Source organism: Heterodontus francisci, chromosome 32 (assembly GCF_036365525.1).
Source record: "Heterodontus francisci isolate sHetFra1 chromosome 32, sHetFra1.hap1, whole genome shotgun sequence".
NCBI classification, from domain to species: Eukaryota; Metazoa; Chordata; class Chondrichthyes; order Heterodontiformes; family Heterodontidae; genus Heterodontus; species Heterodontus francisci.
Window position 1 is genome coordinate 13222661 of NC_090402.1, and position 13018 is coordinate 13235678.

General features: G+C 45.0%; 1 protein-coding gene across 2 annotated transcripts in view; it reads left to right on the top strand.

Annotated features, from left to right (window-relative positions):
* Nucleotides 1-13018, top strand: part of ass1 (argininosuccinate synthase 1) — a 162548-nt gene that overhangs the window by 26543 nt on the left and 122987 nt on the right. The gene's annotated exons all lie outside the window — the stretch shown is intronic.

Sequence of the window (13018 nt, forward strand, 5' to 3'; positions counted from 1 at the left end):
TAAACAATGGCGGCCCGCACACGCGGGCTGTACTTTGCAGAGCCGCTGCAATATTGAACGCGGCAGCTCATTTAAATGGCTGGGGTGGACCACCCCGCCCTCCCCACAATGACGTGGAGAGGGTGGGCGGTCCGTCCCTGGCAATGACGTCAGGCACCACTGCGCAGGCGCTGATGCCATTTTAAAGGGCTTCGAGCCCGACATTGCCATTTAAATTTTTAAAGCAGTAATGATTGTGAAAAATGAAATAAAGGGATCCTGACCCTCTCCCACCCACCCCCCCGCCGCCAATAAGCATAGAAGTAATTACCTGCTCTCTTCCCTCCCACCCCCACAAAACACTTAACTTCTGCTCCCGACCTTCCCCATCGCCCCAAAGTTCATCAACTTTAAACTTTACTCCTTCCCACCACCCCCTAGACCAATGAAATTAGTTTGACCCGCCCCCTCTCCCACTGCACGGAAAAACTTACTGCTTCCCCCCTCCCCACCAGTGTTCCGCCTCGGATCTCCAGACGGAGATCCTAAAGTGCGGGAGTGCCGGCCACTGGCACCAATATCGCAGCGGGATGGACGGCGGGAGTGATTAAGTGATTAATTAATTTATTTGCATTTTTAAAATATTTAAATTTCACTCCAGTAGCTGAGCGGCAGGGCGCCACCATGAGGCCTTGCTGCCCTGGGCAATATCGGGCCGGGCCTTCCCGGCATTGAGGCCTGTGGCGGGCCTCTGCCAGAGGCATTTTCCGCCCCCACCCTGCCATGACCCCCAATGTCAGGGGGCTGTAAAATCCAGCCTTATATGTTTGGCATTGATTATTCCAAATTTTCACCACTCTTTCCAGTTTAACATCATCTAGAGGTGCAAAATGCAAACAGCTCTGAGCATGGATTATGCACATGCTGAATCCTCCACTTCAAATATACTTCACAGATACTGGTAAGCCATGGTACTAATTTTTTTTTTATTCATTTGTGGGATGTGGGCATCGCTGGCTAGGCAAGCATTCATTGCCCTTCCCTAGTTGCCCTTGAACTGAGTGGCTTGCTAGGCCATTTCAGAGGGCATTTTAAGAGTCAATCGCGTTGCTGTGGGTCTGGAGTCACAAGTAGGCCAGACCAGGTAAGGATGGCAGATTTCCTTCCCTAAAAGACATTAGTGAACCACAAGGGTTTTAAATTGCTGGTTTTCTGATGGGTGGCAATAGTGGAGATTTAATTTTTACTCTCACATTTTCCATAGATTCATGCCACGATGCAAAGCAGAATCTTGACGTCAAATTTGCTGTCCTCATGATGCCTCATGTTTCAGCCATTTGTGCATGTGCACACTTTTCAAAATTTGAGTATGAAAGTTGGTTGGTATAATACCTACCTCCTCTGATATGCATAAATACAGGACAGAGCCACACTAGGTTCAGTCTCAGGAACCCAGAAATGGCCATGGTGAGACATCACTTGCGATTTTCCTTGAGGCAGCCAATTAAAAAGCTGTGTCAGGGAGCCCCGTCCAATTAAGGATGGCAGGCGGACCAGGGAAGTAGAAGGCCTAATCACAGGGCCTGCTGCGATGTCTGGCCAGCAGCTCCACCGGGAGAGTTGGGTGCTGCAGAGGCAGGCAGGAGACAGTGAGGGCACCTCAAAATGGAGGCACTCTCTGCAGGATTGTGAAAAGTTAAAAATCCCTCCTGGCCACAGCTGGCAGGCCATCGGGATGGAGGGGCTGTGTCTGTCTCATCCCAGTAGGTCTGCACTGAGGTGATGGGAGGAGCTGTTGATGGCCCCTGTTCTGCTGCTGGGAGGCCGCCTCCAGTTCAGTTCTGGTCTCCAGCCTCAGTGCCATCGTGAAGACCCCAGTGGCAGCGACATCTGCCCCCCAATTGGATCAATAATGGGTTGAATTGGCTACCCGCCACTGTGTGGCGGGTAGCCTTTGCTGCGCTCACCCTGTGTCCAGCAAGATTGCTCTGAGACCGGAAAGTCAGGTAGTCAATCCGATGCACTATTTTCCAATTTTGCTCCTGGTCCTCCCCCAACCCCACCTCCACAGGACCTGGAAAATTCAGTACAATGTCTATGTGCTGGTATCTCCTCCTGCTTCCATCTTCCTTTTTCTTCTTTGCAATCTTGCCTGACATTCATACTTTCTGGTGGGAAGTTATTGACTAACAGTCAAGAATAGGTACCCTGTGCTGTTCTTTCCCCTCCCCTGCTCTTCAACCCAAGAAATCAAAGCTAAGTTTTGGTTCAGCTCCTCCCCCCCCATTTCGCATTGCATTAACTGAGGTCAGCCATCTGTATCAGCAGATCTGTATTGCTCAATACCAGTTAGGCATTACATTTGCTATGGATCTATCTATAGCAGCAGAATATTCATTGGGCTGCATTTTAAGAATCCGCTGCTGAAAAATATGGCCCGCATGCAGAGGCAGTACGTCACAGAGCCGCTGCGATTTAAAACGGGGTGGCTCATTTGCTTGACGGCAGTGCCCACCACCCCCCCCCAGATGATGTGGAGGGGGCGGGTGAGCTGTCGCCAGCAACGATGCGCAGGCGCTGATGCCATTTTTAAAGGGCTTACAGCCCTCAACGGACATTTAAAATTTAAAGGATCAGGTAAATTAAAGTTCTGCAAAACAGAATTAAATGACCTTTCCATGCATTTCCAACCCCCCCCCCCCCCACCCCAAAAAATGGCTTTTCCAAACATTCCTGCCCTTTCACCACCCCGGATTTCCAATATTGAGAATTTGACCTTCCCACCCACCCCCCACCCCCCCCCGCCCCAACCAATCCACAGTGCTGTCACCCTTCACCCACTACCCACCCCCCCCCCCCGACCCTCCCACACAGAGAAAAGAACCTCCTCGCCTCTCCCCTCAGGTGCCACGCCACATTGTCGGCGGCAAGAATGAAGATGGCAGCAACGTGGTGGCAGAATTGCTGCAGGAAGAATGGTAACTAGGCATTTACACATTTTAATGTGGGTCCCGTCGCCGAGCGGAGGGGCGGCCGCAACAAGGCCTCACCTCCGCCAAGATTGGTACAGGGCCTGCCGCCGTTGGGGTCAGCAGCAGGCCTCCGACGTACCTATCTTCACTACCCCCGCCACCGTTCCCGACGGCAAAAGGTCTTTAAAATCCAGCCCATTTCGTATCTTGACTTTTGAACAGAAAGGCTTTTTTCTCTTATCTGAAATTGTAGCTGTTCTCACTGAAAAGCATTCCCCGATGTCTTTCGAAATAAAATTTAATGTTATACATTATTATGTCTCAGATAAATGAGGACAGGAAATCTTTGTTGCACTATTTCCATCTCCCTTTGAAAATGTATGTAAGTGCGTACAATTATCAATGTCCTTCATCACGTGTCTTTGAATGGATACCCAACCTTTTGGAGCTGGGAGTTGCATAGTTGTGCCAAAACCAGAGGGTGGGCTATACTATTGCAGAATATGATCCCTGATGTACTGAAAATTCAAAGACACCCCCCACACAAAAATTGAGACACATATACCAAAAAAAGGCAAGATTGCTCACACCCACACCTGTTGAGACCCTCCCCGTCCCTTTGCTTGCACAAAGCCAAATCTTCTAGAGAGTTAATATAAAAGCATTATCCCGTATACAAAACTTCCAAGCCCTCATACACACAAAATTAAAACCTTCATCCGCTTCTCATTGTCAGCTGGATTTGGCCTGAAGATTGTGTGGTGGACATTTCCTTCTTAAAACACATCCAAATATGTGTTTCTGTTAAGAGTACACAGTACTGCTTTACTGATGAGTAGCTACTGAATAGTGTTCTGTTGAAGAGAAGCTCTGCTTTCTGTCTCTCCACTTGGTGGCACTATGTGTCTAGTGTATTGCTAACTGAACAGCATTCTATAGCATCCCCAGAACAACATAAAATTCTGTACATACAATGGATTATTTTTCAAGCAAAGTCACCAATGTAATTTTAATCCTATCCATACAGCATAAACCTGAGGGAAGGGGGGTGGGGCAGTTAAAATGCACTGGTGACTTGCTCCATGATTTCCCTCCTGCTTTGCACCAATCCTGATTTTAACCTCTTCTTCTGAGTAGCCAACAAAGGCACCTACCTGAAGTTGATGGGACAATTCTTTAAGTATGTATGTTGGGGACTATTAATAACATTGGGTCTTCGACTGCTATCTTAACTCTGGCCTGAGTTGGAGAAGTTGCTGCAGTTTTACCACCAACTGAAGGCAGCGAGAAGCAGATTTAAAGAGCTCCTCCAGGCCCCACAAGGAAAGTTCAGGCCTCTCCTGCCCAGTAGGCAACCCTTCCCAACAACTTAATCTTTTGGTATTGAGTCTTTCTTTGGTGCCAGCTGGAGCCCAAATTTTCACTTCCACCCACTGGCCAGCTGTTGCTTTCTGCTCAATTCAAGAAGGCAGCTGACGGGCAGCATGGAAACAAGCCCACCAGTTAAAATGCATTAATTCTGTTTTCTGGTACAACGGGTGAGTTAGACCAGCCACCCACTCAAAATTCACCTGGGGTTGAAAATGGGGTCACTGTTTGGCAGACAGACACATCAGCCAATTTGTATATGGCAATATTGCATGAGCAGGAAATGATCCGATGATCTGAATTTTGTTGTGTTGATTGAGGAAAATGATGTTGGACTTTTCCTCCCCTATTCCCTTCATCTGCCCCATCTTTTGCTTTCTGCTAGGCACCTCCCCTATAAGACAGATGGGATCAAGAATTCAACAGATTGAGGGATTAAAGCACTATGTTGCCACTAATGCTGTACTTTCATGTTCTGGCACGGTCTTACTTATACAGGTGTTGTGCATCTCCTGGTATTCAGTGCAGATTGGCACAAGAAACTGATGCTTCTAAATTGAGCAAGACTTGTCCCAGTTCCCGAAGCATTGGTTACTCACAGCAACTGCAGAGTAAAGGTAAACTTGCTGATCTTGCAGGCTATGTGCCCTAGTAAATCCTGGCAAGTTTACTTTCAGGTTGTAATGGGCTATGTGAGATCTATGTGTTGAGAGCTGGCTCCACTAGTATTAGTCTAAGCCGTATAGAAACAGATCTAAACAAAATCAGCACTCCCCATTTTAAACCATTCAAATAAATCAACATATACAGAAGAATGTAAAAGTTTATTATATTTAAAATAAATAAATGCACTAACTTCTCATCAGAACTGCTTTAATTAGGTTTCAGGCTGAATGACTGTAGCTAAATATTGCCATTACTGATATTGCTTCTCTGTGTAGTTCAGCTATTGTATCTAATCAAGGGATAAAGAAAATTAACGCCCACTGTCCTTTTTTTTTTGCTCAGTTGCTCTTTGGTACTTGTGTTGTGCATGTAATGGGGATGTAGACTTTTTCACCCTTTATTCTGATGTGATCTGACTGTGCTGAATGTTTTCTTGGCAAAAAAGAGGCACAATAAAATGTGCCTGTTCAACGCATACTCCCAATATGTAATTTTAGCAGGATTTCTCCCCCCCCCCCCCCACCCCCATAGTGAGTAATTACATTAAATTTATTTAATTCCAAACTTTCACTCACAGCCCACTACTAACAGGTACGTCTGTCCTCTCTAAAGCATTTTCTAGTAATGAGATCAGAATAGGCTGTCCTGAGGCTACTGTGAATGGATTTAATATAAGGAGTTTCTCCATCTGTAGTGTTGCATTGTGGGGAGCAGATGGGCCTGTTTTGGGACCTGCAGAAAAAAACAAATTGCCTCTGTAAGCTGCTGTTGTGATTCTACTAAAAGTATATACAATGCTGAACAAGTTGGCGACTGATTAAAAACAAAAAAGTACAATGAGGCAAGTCTGATGGTGCCAATATTATTAACCATTCAGCATTAATGAATATGTTACAAATAAACTGTTGAGCAGATGATGCTACCTAATTATCATGTGCTGTGCAGCAGGTGAGCCCAGAGTTTGCATTGCTCATTTCTTCCATCTGCTAAATACCTAGACCCTGAAATTACACTGTGGGACACTGGTACATGAATCTTGATGCATTGATCTGAAATTTCCCTCCCAACTATACCAGTGGAATGCTTAATTGTTTAAAATAAGTGGATGACCATCTCTGTTAAAGTAGTGAAGTGAGTCATTTCAATTTCTAAGCATTTCGTACACTAGTATTCCAGAGTGTAATTTCAGTCCCTGAACACACACAGCATTCATATGCATGTCTCATTGAAAATGGTCTAATCAGAGTTGGTGTGTTGGTTTCAACCATCCCTTTATAGGCAGTACTGAACAGAAGCTTGATGCTTTCAGTCTCACTTGTTGTGAATGGAAAGGAGAGAAATATGTAGACAATTAGAAAATCAGCTCTAAGGTACTGTTACGACCAGGTGAGCAATGTCTAGGGGTCTTTTGCTGTCTTTACCTGGTCTTGCTGTAGTAGGGTTTTATTTTTAAACACAATGTGTTTTGAGCTTCCCTTTTTGTGAATCCTTGTTCACAGTTTCCAATTATCAGGCAAATAATTGAGCACAAACAGGCTTTCTTTGGTTTAAAGCAGAAAGAGGAAATTTATTAAAACCTTAAAACTTTAAACTCAAACTTTAATACTGTGCACACCTACGGATATACGATGCGCTCAAGCAGGCATGCACATGCGATATAAACAAATACAGACGTACACTGCCCTCCAATACCATTCACCACCATTTTGGTGTTCACTGCACTCTCTGGGGGAAAGGTCAGGCCTTTTCCCAGTACAAGGGATCTGGTGCCCCTGTATCCCTGAGAAATCACTATGGGCTTGCTTGCCCCACTCGAGGGACATGGGGTTACTTTCCCTTCAGAGACAAAACCCTGATAACTTTCAGGAATCCTATTAACTTTTCCTGCACTGGCCATATTAAGTTTCCTGGGTTGCACCCTTACTGCAGTCAAAGCCACGGCCCGTTCCGTCTTTTCCATCAGGCTCTCATCTTCACTGAGTGGGTGTGCCCTGATTAACCCTACCGGTTTCCCCTTTAGTTTCCAGCAGTCAGCTTTTAAATGCCGTGCCTTGCTACAGTGGAAGCACGCAGGTCTCCGAGTCTCACTCTTGCTCACATCACCTTCCTTTTTGGCTGGAGTAGGGCCCCCAGTGACTCCTGCTTTCCTTTCTCTCCCAGGACTGCCTGGGCTTCTATCAGCTTCCCATCCTTTGTCCTTTTCAGATTTGTTGGGGTGATCGGGCTCCCTGAACCCGCTGCTCCTTGTCATGAGTTTTTATTGAGAATGGGAGGGAGTTTTCAAATTCCTCTAACATGATTACTTCTCTGAGAGTCTCATAGCTGAGCTGTATTTTTGAAGCCCTCAACCAGTGGTCAAAAGCCAGCTGCTTGCTTCTTTCAAACTCCAGATAGGTTTGATTGGCTTGCTTTTTGACGGCTCAAAATTTCTGGCGGTAGGCTTCGGGTACTAATTCCTGAGGGTAACATTTTTGGTCAGTTCATAGTTTGATGAACTCTCATCTGGTAGTAAGGAATAGACCTCATGGGCTTTTCCAGTTAGTTTGCTTTGCAGTAAAAGAGACCAGGTCTCAGCTGGCCATTTTAGCTGCCTTGCCAGTTTCTCGAACTACACTAAAAACGCTTCCACATCTTCCTCATTGAATTTTGGAATCAATTGGGCAAGTTTTAGCAATCTTGTACCCAAGCCTGAATTCTGTACCTCCATATTGGCTTTCACATGCTTTCTCTAAGGTTACTCTGTCACCCCCTAGCTAGCTCAAGCCACCGTAACTATCCTTCACATTCTTTCTGGAATTTTCTTTCTCTCTGCTCTCTCGTTCCTTCTCCTGCCTTTCTTTTCTTTTTCTTTGTCCTGTCTGTTTTTCTTCACGTTGCATTTGGAAGGCTCTTTCTTTCTCTTCCTGTTCCTTCTGAAAGGCTCTTTCTTTCTCCCTCTCCTGCCACTCTCTCTCTCTCTTTCTCTTTCCCTGTCTTCTAATTCAAGTTTCCTTTGTTCCAGTTGTATCTTTGCTAGCAGTACCCTGTCTGGGTCTGCTTCTAACACTGCTTCTGCTTCGTCAGATTCAAGGGAGAAATGGTTGGCCACTAGCCTTAGGAATTCAGACTTCCTAGCCTTGCCATGTGCAGTGATCTCACACTGCTCAGCCATTTTCCTCAACTCTTCAGTAGACTGTGCTTTTAACTTATCCCAAGTTACTTCACCCTGGTTTGGAGAGCTACTTGCTTCAGTTGCAGACATGTTAATATACAATCACACACCACCACAAGAAAACCTGTATTGATTTGCTCTTTTTGATAGGGAACAATTTGGCTCCCACTTCCAATTTCCACTCGTTTGTGCATGCCTACGGATATACGATGCACTCATGCTAGCAAGCACATGCAATATAAATATGCAAAATAGGGACAGATAAAAGCAGAAGAAAAGACAAGTAGAACAGTTTGAGGCAATATCTTGTTACTGTTTCTCAAGCTCGCCGTAGTCCTTGATTGAAGTTATTGTCTTGCATTTCATTGGGGCCCAGTAATCTTCTTAAAACTTTGTTCAGCTGGCAAACCTTTCTCTCTCAGTTTCATGTGTCTTCAGTGCTTTCAGTTCCCTGAGAGATGAGCAGACAGGCAGGGGAAGAGATGTTCTCAGTCTCAGGAGAAGGTCTTTACTTCATAAGCACATGACTTTGTCTGCCTGGCAATTCCTTTGTTTGGGAGTTCAAACTCTGCAACAGCCAGTGAGTCATGTGATGAAAACGGTTCTGACCACTTCTGTGTCTTGGAGAAGCACTGCTGAGTCCCCATTGTTTCAACATTGTCTGATACTACGTAAGTGTCCTTGCAGTCAAGGTTTGCAATTTTAAGTTTTAATGTTCATGTGGCGAGATAATGTATGCCTCGGTCTTGGCAGGTGGGGTTTGCCTGACGGTACTCATGTGAGTTCAGAGTAGCATTGGCCAAGGGCTGAGAGGTCAGCTTCTTGCTATGCTGCAGCTTCAGTTATGTTTTTTTTAAATAATAACCTTTTGCATAAAGCAATTTTTATTTTGCTCTTTTAATTTGGGAAACTCTGACAGGCAGTATTTATTTCTCTTCCCTAGTTGCTCTTAGCCCATTAAAATTCCACCACAAGGCCAGCCAGCTGAGGCATTTGTGAATTAGCTATATTTTTATGACAATTCTGGAGCTCTCAAAGTATTATTTCCATCTTGTGGCAGCCCACAATTTACCATTTGTCTGAGATCTGAGAACTACTGACTGTCAGCTAGCATGAGGACCAGAAAAAGAGGAGATGAGTAGAAGTAAGTCTTATTTATCAGATAAGCTTGAAGTAGATAGAAGGAGATGGGGTAAGAGCTACAGAGAAGAGGGGTTGAGAACTAGTGAACGATAATTGGAGAGTGTAGAGCAAGAGCAACAAGGCAAGAGAAGGACACAGAAAACAGCTGTATGGATGCTCTCAATCTTGTCTTAACAAACAAGCTCCTTGAATGTGTTAAAGTTGAAGCAGGAGGGGGCTGGAAAATGAGGGGGCAATTGGTTGTAGAAACAAGCCTTGGGTATCCATACCATTTAGGATGATCCTGGAGTAGTGGCCAGTTTAAGCAGAAGAGACTGAAGAGTGGTAGTGCTTGGTATAGTAAAGCTGGCTCACAGTTAGCTAGGCTAGTTATGCGCTAGCTACGCTCAAGTTTGTATCCCTCAGACTTGGGGAAATGAATCTGGGGACTGTACTAGAGAGACATCCTTCTGTGCCGTAAATGACACTATGACTCCACAATTGAATGGGAAATAGTGGGGACAAGGGAATCTAAAATAGAGGTGAGGGAGAGTGGAGCAAATTGGTAGCTGCAGAAGTGTCATGACGAGTAAGGACTAAAGGCGAGGAATTTAAGAATGTAGCTACAAATGACCTGGGGGAGAGTTTCTTTTGTTCCATGGGTGGTTTGTCAATGTAGCGGGTTTGTAGGAGAGCAGGGTGAGAAGTGGTTAGATATAGCTTAGTTGATAATTTATTGATAGAGTGGGTGCAGAGGGACCATGAGAGATGGGCTAGTCGTGAATATGGATAGATTAGTTAATTTTGGTGAGTAAGGTGGAGAATGCAGGAGGGTGGTGAATTCAGAGGGTGGAGGCAAGTTTAATCAAGATGAAGATTGAAATCCGTCACTGAGGATGAAGAGTCATTTCGTACATGGGCTGAGGGAAGAAAAGGGAGAACATTGTAGGATGAGATTTGGATGTGTCTTGGTGGGGCCAGGGGGGAGCTTTAAGTGACCAGGATTTTAAATAAAAGATAAGCAGAATCAACAAAAAGCTCAAAGGGGGACAGGAGGCCAAGGTGTCTTGGAGATGAGTACTATGCTTCCCTTAAAGCAGTTTGGTTGGGGAAGGTGATGAAAAATATAGCCAGGTTTGGGCAGTTTCCGTAAAGAGGAAGTTGCCATCTGTGGTCCACGTTTTGGTCCATGCGAGGTATCCCATAGATAGTCACCTACAATAAGATCACAGTTGGGAAAAGCCTTATTTGTGAATGAGTGGACATTCTGGAAGGAAATGAGGATAGTGATTGCAGGTTCATGGCAGACCAGTAAAAAATCGTACCTGAACCTAGCAATAAATAAATAGCTTCTTTTCATCAAAAAAAAGAGGAAAACTGATCACTTCATGCTGATTTTCTTGATATCCAACAACAGCCAGATGACCTGAGAATGTGCCTATTAGATTTTTTGTATTTAAAAGGAACAGATCAGCTTAGACATAGGTATGGCTTGGCAAAAGTCTGTGTGGAGCCGGAGGACATAGATGAGGTTTTAAATGATTCCTTTTCATCTGTGTTCACTATGGAGAAGGACGATGTAGGTGTAGAGACCAGGGAGGGGGATTGTGATATACTTGAACAAATTAACATGGAAAGGGAGAAAATATTAGCTGTTTTAGTGGGCTTAAAAGTTGATAAATCCCCAGACCCAGATGAGATGTATCCCAGGCTGTTATGTGAGGCAAGGGAGGACATAGCAGGGGCTCTGACACAAATTTTCAAATCCTCTCTGGCCAGAGAAGAGGTACCAGAAGACTGGAGGACAGCGTATGTGGTACCATTATTCAAGAAGGGTAGCAGGGATAAACCAGGTAATTACAGGCCAGTGAGTCTAACGTCAATGGTAGAGAAACTATTGGAAAAAATTCTGAGGGACAGGATTAATCTCCACTTGGAGAGGCAGGGAATAATCAGGGATAGTCAGCACGGCATTGTCAGGGGGAGATCGTGTCTAACTAATTTGATTTAATTTTTCGAGGAGGTGACTAGATGTGTAGATGAGGGTAAAGCAGTTGCTGTAGTCTACATTGGCTTCAGTAAGGCTTTTGATAAGGTCCCGCATGGGAGATTGGTCAAGAAGGTAAGAGCCCATGGGATCCAGGTCAATTTGGCAAATTGGATCCAAAATTGGCTTATGGCAGGAGGCAGAGGGTGATGGTCGAGGGTTATTTTTGCGAGTGGAAGCCTGTGACCAGTGGTGTACCGCAGGGATCGGTGCTGGGACCCTTGCTGTTTGTAGTGTGCATTAATGATTTAGGCGTGAATATCGGAGGTATAATCAGTAAGTTCGCAGACGGCACGAAAATTGGTAGTGTCGTAAATAGTGAGGAGGAAAGCCTTAGATTACAGGACGATATAGATGGGCTGCTAAGATGGGCAGAGCAGTGGCTAATGGAATTTAATCCTGAGAAGTGTGAGGTGATGCATTTTGGGAGGACTAACAAGTCAAGGGAATATACAATTGGTGGTAGGACCCTAGGAAGTACAGAGGGTCAGAGGGACCTTGGTGTACTTGTCAATAGATCACTGAAGGCAGCAACACGGGGCGGCATAGTGGCGCAGTGGTTAGCACCGCAGCCTCACAGCTCCAGGGACCCGGGTTCGATTCTGGGTACTGCCTGTGCGGAGTTTGCAAGTTCTACCTGTGACCACGTGGGTTTTCGCCGGGTGCTCCGGTTTCCTCCCACAGCCAAAGACTTGCAGGTGATAGGTAAATTGGCCATTGTAAATTGCCCCTAGTGTAGGTAGGTGGTAGGAAATATGAGATTACTGTAGGGTTAGTATAAATGAGTGTTGGTCAGCACAGATGGTGGGCCGAAGGGCCTGTTTCAGTGCTGTATCTATAAATAAATAAAATAAAATAAATAACACAGGTAGATAAGGTGATTAGGAAGTCATATGGGATTCTTGCCTTTATTAGCTGAGGCATAGAATATAAGAACAGGGAGGTTATGATGGAGCTGTTAGGCCACAGCTGGAGTACTGTGTGGGGTTCTGGGCACCACACTATAGGAAGGATGTGATTGCAGAGGAGATTCACCAAGATGGCGCCTGGGCTGGAGCATTTCAGCTATGAAGAGAGACTAGATAGGCTAGGGTTGTTTTCCTTAGAGCAGAGAAGGCTAAGGGGGGACCTGATTGAGGTATACAAAATTATGAGGGGCATAGATAGGGTAGATAGGAGGAAACTTTTCCCTTAGCAGAGGTTTCAATGACTAGTGGGCATAGATTTAAGGTAGGGGGTAGGGGGTTTAGAGGGGATTTGAGGAAAAAAATTTTCACCCTAAGGGTGGTTCGAATCTGGAACACAATGCCTGAAGACATGAACTCTCAACATTTAAGAAGTATTTAGATGAGCACTTGAAACGCCATAGCATACAAGGCTATGGGCTAAGTGCTGGAAAATGGGATTAGAATAGATAGGTGCTTGATGGCCGGCATAGACATGATGGGCCGAAGGGCCTGTTTCTGTGCTATATAACTCTGACTCTAAAAGCACAGTGTATTCTAACACCATACTGCTCTTATCGATATAAAACCGCATATCCTTTAACTTATTGTGAGCATTGCCAATGCAAATGTGCTAATATTTATAAAATATACATAGTATGTTAGTCATTTGAAAAAAGGCTAGTAAGCAGGCAAAATATTTCATTGTAGTTCAGAAGAGGTAGGCTGCAGGGCTCTTACGAGCCCCAAAACTAGGCATTAAGCTGCA